The sequence below is a fragment of the Lethenteron reissneri genome, chromosome 49 (assembly GCF_015708825.2).
Source record: "Lethenteron reissneri isolate LAM-NWPU_2019-01 chromosome 49, ASM1570882v1, whole genome shotgun sequence".
NCBI classification, from domain to species: Eukaryota; Metazoa; Chordata; class Hyperoartia; order Petromyzontiformes; family Petromyzontidae; genus Lethenteron; species Lethenteron reissneri.
This window is the reverse complement of record NC_083827.1, coordinates 5,303,819-5,311,765: the sequence shown is the minus strand read 5'-3', so window position 1 is coordinate 5,311,765 and position 7,947 is coordinate 5,303,819.

Below are 7,947 nucleotides of genomic sequence, written 5' to 3'. Positions count from 1 at the left end.
CATCATCATCATCGCGTGGATATTTATTCCGGCCAAATACTCTGAACGCGCGACGTCGAGCCTGAATGTGGGGGGGGAAATCACCAGAGGACCCCGGAGAAAAATCCACGCCACGACGGGGAGAGAGACAGCAGGCGTCAGGGTCTGCATCGAACTCGCGACCTCCTGCACACCAGGCGAGGATCTACTGGAGTCCCCACCGTTTAGAGTGGACGGCGCGCGTGCACGTCACGGTCGATACGTGCGCCGCAGCGGTTAACCGGGGCGGCCCGCCGGAGTTCGAACCGCAAGCCTCTGCGCTGTGGCCGCGTCGTTGCCGGCACGGGCGGAGTTCGGCGCGCTCGCCGATAAATCAGCCGGGCACACGCGAGAGCACGGGCGCCTGCGTGTGTGTACACAGCCAAGCGTTGGTTTCTATCGGATGTTGCTAAATTAAAATAAAATATTGGACCACTCGAGGTGTCTCCCTGTTTGAACAAGCAATAAGCGCGGGGTGAAACGCTCGATACAATGCAATGTGGATTTATATACAGTCTAAGTTCGACCGCATCGCAGGTCTCCGCGCAGAAACGGGGGGCCATGTTTATCTGTAGTCATGGGTCTCTGAGACTATGGGTCTCTGAGACTATGGGTCTCCACGTGAGACTATGGGTCTCTGAGACTATGAGTCTCCACGTGAGACTATGGATCTCTGTTCGAGTCTGGATCTCTGTGCGAGTCTACGTACGTATGCTGAATTTCTTTCGAACCGCCGTACATGGCCAACCGTGCTAATCGACGATGCGGGGGAAGGACAGCGGAGCAAACACAAAGAGCGGCTCGAAAATAAATTCTATATTGAGAAGTGAACGAGCTCTCAGTGCCTTCCTAATGATCGTGCGGCCTTTGTGCGACGGGCGAACGCCGTGCCGGCATAAGTTCGCGGCCGCAGGCGCACGCCGACGCTGCTCGTAGCCGGTCTGACTTCCCCAAGCGCTGCGGCGTTTGCCCGCAGAGGCGAAACGGCAGTGAGGGCGAGGGTCCGAGTGAGCGTGGGCGAGAGGTTCGTAAGGGTCGCGAGGGTCACGGGCGTTGCGAGTCGGTTGAGCGGTTGGTTCGTCGCACGACGAAGCCCTGATGGCCCGAGTTCGACTCCCGCTTGGTGACCGACACGAATCTTAATGATGATGTTAATCACAACAATGACGGTAACAATGTTGTTGATGGTGATGGCGATGACAGCGACGACCGTGATGTTGATGCTAACCGCGAATATCTGAACTGGTTCTGGGCCTCCCCTAGGTCGGCTTGGCCTTAAATGAGTATCTGGTGCGGTGTGTAGTAAACATCGCCACTGGGGAGACAAAGGCGGCCGGGAGTGGAGTTGGCCACCCGCCCCGTCGTGTGCCGTGCCGGCCTTCATAGGTGCTCGCTAACAGCACTTGCCCCAACAGCCTGGTTAACGCTACACGGGGGACCTTTGTATTTGTCTTTGCCCGGGCCATAAAAGCAAGAACTGATGGAGTCATTATTGAGGCTCATTGTCTGAATTAAGCCGGAGCACGGATCAATTCCTTTCTGTCTGAAGGATCGGCCAGGGATCTCGAGATAGGAAATCAGAGGATGGGGGGGGGTGGGAGGCGGGGGTGTGGGGAGTAAGTGGGGGGGGGGGTGGTGGGGGGGGGGAGGAGGTGGGTGGGGGGGGCGACCCAGAGCCCCCAGCCCACACCCCCCTCGGGCCCTAGAATGAACGCACTCTCTTCCAGATTTATAACCGAATTTGACACCCTCCATTAACTGGGAAGTTTCGATGGGCCAATTTCGCGCATTCTCTCGCCGGAACAGCCGCGGCAAGCGGCTCCGAGACTCTCTCCTCTCTCTCTCTCCTCTCTCCCTCCCTCCCGTTAACCGATCCGAACGGCATTGCCTCTCGCGTCGTTGTCGTCGTCAGAGACTCACCCCCCTCCACCGCCCCCCGTATTTTACACGGAGTGCTCTTGCCAATACCAGCTGGCAATGACATCTGGTAATCTGGCAGCGGGTTGCTTAACGAGGCGGACGCTGACGACGAGGCCCACAAGTTTGAAACCGGTCCGGAGTTTGCCTGTTTAGCAGATGCTGGTAGTGGCCAGATGCACGCAGGAGGCCGTGGGTTCAATCCCGGCCCCGACACCTGCTGTATATTTGGAGTTTGCGGTGTGTCTCTCTCTCTCTCTCCCCGTGGTCGCGTGGGATTTTTCTCCGGGTCCTCTCCCACATTTTAAATCAACGCCATGCGTTCAGAGTCATTTGTGCCGCTTCAAAATGTCCACGCGATGATGACCCGACTTCTTTGAGCTTATCCACCTGCGATGGCCAGGTCGCTTAAAACACTACAACCGAGCTCAGCGGGGTCCGTGCCTGGTAAAAATAAAACACCGTTTAGCTTTTGTTATCCTTTGCTTTTACACGAGACGACAATAAACGCGCAGACGCACGAGGCGGAAGCGGCGAGTGAGATTTTCCGAACCCGCGGGGGGGGGGGGGGGGGCAGCGATGTGGAGGTGAAGAAGAAGGGGGGCCGATAGGAAACAGCCAGTGAGGGGGGGGGGGGTGGAACACCGTTCACAGCAGGGGGTGCGAGATGGAAGGGGGGGAAAGGGCATGGGTACGCTATGGGGAATAGTTTGTGGGGGAGCGAGGAGGTAGGAATAGGGGGGTGAGGTTAAAAAAAATGTGTACAGCCTTCCTGTGACAGCATTCCGATAATCCCCTCCTCTGGCAAATTATAATCTGCCCGCATTAGAGTGGCAATTCATAACTGCAATCCCACATATTGTCACAGCAGTTAGCTACAGTCATAGCTATAGAACCCCCCCCCCCCCCCACGATCGATGGGCATGTGTGTGAGGCCAGATCGATACACAATGAGCATCAGACTCTGCTGTGCTTTCTCCCCCCCCTCACGTCACCCCCGCCCCCACCCAAACCCCCTTTGTGTTTTTCTTCTCCTGTCCGAAATATTAATTATCGTCAATAGCAAGCTGCCGTCAGGACAGACATGTTAGTCTCAGCCAAGGCCCGGTTATTATTTCTGTCTTATTTATATTTACCGTGGGGCCCCCGTGTGTGTGTGCACGAGTGTGTGTGTGTGCGTATGCGCGCTTGTGTGTGTGTGTAGTGTAGCGGTTAGCGCACTGCGCTATGAACCTGGCCACCCGGGTTAGATTCCCGCTCACGGCCAACACCAATGACGATTATCTGAACCGGTCCTGGGCCTCCCCTAGGTCGACTCAGCCTGAAATGAGTACTTGGTGCGGTGTGTAAACATCGCTACTAGGGAGACAAAGGCGGTCGGGGCGTGGTGCTGACCACCCACCCCCTGGTGTGTCGTTCCAGCCTTAATAGGTGCCCGCAAACAGCACTTGCCCCTACAGTCTGTTCGTGGATATAGGGTGGAATATTTTTAATTTTTTATTTGTGTGTGTCTCTGTGTAAGTATAACGGTGTGTTTTTGTGTATGTGTTCATAGGTGCTCGCTAGCAGCACTTGCCCCAACAGTCTGTTAAGGCTATGGGTGGAGCGGGGGATCTTTGTCTTTGTGCAAGTCTGAGAACACGTATGTGCACATTCGTGCTGTGTGCCTAAATGTGAGTGCGATATTACAATGCAATTGTTATCAGGCCCCCATGGTGCATAAAGATTCGGTGTCCTCCACTCTACTTCTATGGCCTCTCTGCGTGCCGTGAAGAAGGGCCGTTGATCCCGAAACGTCGCCCGCTCAATTTCGTTTTCTCCACAAGGCCACAACAGTGTGGCTACTGATGATCGAACTGAGCGCTGTTGTTGTTGTTGGTGGTTGGTGTCGTTGTTGATCGCACTTTCGCACCAACGGCAGCAGCAATTAATTTGTTTACCCAATATGCGCTCGCTCACAGCACTTGCCCCAACGGCACGTGTAGGCTACACGGGTGGCGGGTTTGGAGGGGGGTGGGTTGCGTGGGGTGGGTCTCCCGTCTTTGCGTTATATATCTCCGTAGAATGCCATATTTACGTGGTGTCGGGGAAAGCAGTTTCCGCGCTCAATTAAACCGACTATCGCTTCGAGGAGGGAGGAGGAAAACAAACCCAAACACACCACGCACGCACGCACACACACGGCGCGTAAAGATGTTACTGGAGTAAATCTTCCGGAGAGGGAATTTCACCGCGGGGGGTTTGGGATCGAGCAAGCGAGGGTGTCGGACGCGCACGGCTGAGCAGTTTGTGTCCGGCTCAACTTCATCGACGTATCCATCGCGGTCATCAGCGCCGTCGTCAACATTGTGGTTCGCGGCTAGCGTCGTCACGATCATCGTCGTTGTCGTCATCGTCAACATTGTGGTTAGCGGCTAGCGTCGTCATGTTCATCGTCGTTGTCGTCAACATTGTGATTAGCGGCTAGCGTCGTCATGTTCATCGTCGTTGTCGTCGTCGTCAACATTGTGGTTAGCGGCTAGCGTCATCACGTTCATCGTCGTTGTCATCGTCGTCAACATTGTGGTTAGCGGCTAGCGTCGTCACGTTCATCGTCGTCATCATCAACATTGTGGTTAGCGGCTAGCGTCGTCGTGATCGTCGTCGTCACGGTGAGGACCAACATCACGCTCATCGCTGTCATCACCATCACCGTCAACAACATCGTTGCCATCATTGTTGTCGTCAGTAACATCGCCATCATTGTCATCATCATAATCTCATCTTATTTTATATTTATCGAGCGCCTTGGCTCATGGCGCTTTACAGAGTTTAAAAGCCGTAACAAAAAAAAAAACGAGTGATTTAGATGGCAGGGGCATTGGAAGGGCTGAGGCATGAGTGACCGTAAAAGAGGACACGTGGGGGTCACGGAAGGGCTACAGGGAAGGGACATAACGGAGTGGAGGAGCGGGGCAAGCGAAGAGGAAGGGAATGGGCGATGGAGAAAGAGGTGGTGAGGCTTTGAGAGAGGAGAGGAAGGCAAAGGATGGGGGACTGCTTAACGTACAGCCCACAGCGGTGAGATGTTATCTCTTTCGCCTTGTATACAGGATGTCGTGGGTTTGACGCCGAACCTGACGCCTGTGTATTTGGAGTTTGCGCGTTCTTCCCGTGATCGCGTGGATTTGTCTCCGGGTCCTCCGGGTTTTCCGGCTACCTTTAGAATCAACGTCACGCGTTTAAAGCATTTGGCCGCTATAACTTTCCATGCGATAAGCCACTTCGTTGAGCTATCATTTGTGGACAGGTCGCTTCTGAAAAAGAGCTGTATAGCTCAGTGGGGCCTTACCTGGTAAAATTAAAAGAAATAGTTTTACAGGTGAAGTTGATTTCAATGGAAGGGGTGCAAATAGGGAGAAAGATAAAAAAAAAGGATTGGGCACAGGGAGATGGAGGGGCGCTGTCAACACCACTGACGATTACAGGAACCAGTCCTGGGCCTCCGCCAGGTCGACTCAGCCTCAAATGAGTACCTGTTAAACATCGCCACATTGGAGACAAAAGCCGGCCCCCGGCTGTGGTGTTGGCCGCCAGCAGCCCGTTGTGTGCCGTGCCGGCCTTCATAGGCGCCGCTCGCCAGCAGCCCGTTATGTGCCGTACCGGCCTTCATAGGCACCGCTCGCCAACAGCCCGTTGTGTGCCGTCCCGGCCTTCATAGGCGCCGCTCGCCGACAGCCCGTTGTGTGCCGTGCCGGCCTTCATAGGCACCGCTCGCCAACAGCCCGTTGTGTGCCGTACCGGCCTTCATAGGCACCGCTCGCCAGCAGCCCGTTGTGTGCCGTGCCGGCCTTCATAGGCACCGCTCGCCAACAGCCCGTTGTGTGCCGTGCCGGCCTTCATAGGCACCGCTCGCCAACAGCCCGTTGTGTGCCGTCCCGGCCTTCATAGGCGCCGCTCGCCAACAGCCCGTTGTGTGCCGTCCCGGCCTTCATAGGCGCCGCTCGCCAACAGCCCGTTGTGTGCCGTGCCGGCCTTCATAGGCACCGCTCGCCAACAGCCCGTTGTGTGCCGTCCCGGCCTTCATAGGCGCCGCTCGCCAACAGCCCGTTGTGTGCCGTGCCGGCCTTCATAGGCACCGCTCGCCAACAGCCCGTTGTGTGCCGTCCCGGCCTTCATAGGCGCCGCTCGCCAACAGCCCGTTGTGTGCCGTGCCGGCCTTCATAGGCACTGCTCGCCAACAGCCCGTTGTGTGCCGTGCCGGCCTTCATAGGCGCCGCTCGCCAACAGCCCGTTGTGTGCCGTCCCGGCCTTCATAGGCACCGCTCGCCAACAGCCCGTTGTGTGCCGTGCCGGCCTTCATAGGCACCGCTCGCCAACAGCCCGTTGTGTGCCGTGCCGGCCTTCATAGGCGCCGCTCGCCAACAGCACTTAGGCCCCGGAAAGTCTGCCGAGGCTATACGGGGGAATCTTTGTCTTGTTGGCCTGAAAAGGGGGCAAAGCGCACACGTGTAACGGACGACGTTTCGGGCAATGGCCCTTCTTCACGTGCCACGTGAAGAAGGGGCAGTTATATTCTGACGCAGAGGGCCTGTCCCCCCTGCGTTTCCCATAAACTGCACCCGAGCGTGGGATGTCCTTCAATAATCCGTTGTGAGTAAACTCTCCGTGCCGCATTATTCTGTATCGATCAGCCCAGGTCTCTGTGGATGACCTCAATTTATTTATTTTTCTGACTCTCTCTCCCTCCCTCCCAAGATTTGCAGGCCTTGTGTGTGGTAATATCAGACAATCCCGCCATTGTAATTAAATAAATATATATTCCTTTCCAATCCCGACGTGGGGATCCGTTTAATAACCGCGCTTGCCGACGCACAGAGATAAAAGGTCCCACTCCCTCGATAGCCTCTAACAGCCTGCTGAGGCAAGTGCCGTTAAGCGTGCACCTATTGAGGCTGAGGTTGGTGGGTGGCCAGCACCACACCCGGCCTCATTTGTCGCCCCAGTGGCGATGTTCACACGCCGCACCGGGTACTCGGCTGAGGCCGAGCCGACGTAGGAGAGACTCGGGACCGAGTTGAGATACTTTGGTCGACTCAGCCTCACAGAGACCCTTAGACTCACGTTGAGACCAAGATTCACACAGAGACCCGTAGACTCACATAGAGACCGAGATTCACACAGAGACCAGTAGACTCACATAGAGACCGAGATTCACACAGAGACCTGTAGACACAGAGACCGAGATTCACACAGAGACCCGTAGACTCACATAGAGACCAAGATTCACACAGAGACCCGTAGACTCACATAGAGACCAAGATTCACACAGAGACCCGTAGACTCACATAGAGACCAAAACTCACACAGAAACCCGTAGACTCACATAGAGACCAAGATTCACACAGAGACCCGTAGACTCACATAGAGACCATGATTCACAGAGACCCGTAGACTCACGTAGAGACCCGTAGACTCACATAGAGACCCATAGACTCACATAGCGACCGAGATTCACACAAGAGACCCGTAGACTCACGTAGAGACCGACAGATGGTGTCAGCCCTGTCACAAATGATCACGTAAAAAAAAAAACGTCGTTAAATTTAACAATAACACCGCGTTATTGAGAAAAAATATATACTTAGGCAACGTTTCAGGCAATGACCCTTCTCCACAGCACATGGTGGCCTGCCTATGCTCTGTGAAGAAGGCCCATAGCCGAAAACTTCACACTTCACATACTAATTTTCCTTTTAAGGCCACACATTGTTAATGAGAAGCGTCTCGCGGTACATTATTGTTGTTGTGATATTTCCCGCAGCTGCTCGTGATATTATTCTTGCGATTTTTTTTTGTTAAAAGCAAACCACATTTCCAACACGACGCTTCTGTTCCGCCGAGTGCCAGAGCGCGACGGTTAATCGCACCGATCTTATACGGACCATTATACACGTATTAGGGCAGCCAGGGAGCGGCGGGGGTGTGTTACAAATAGCGCGTTCCCGCTAAAGAGACACTGCCTTCTGTTGA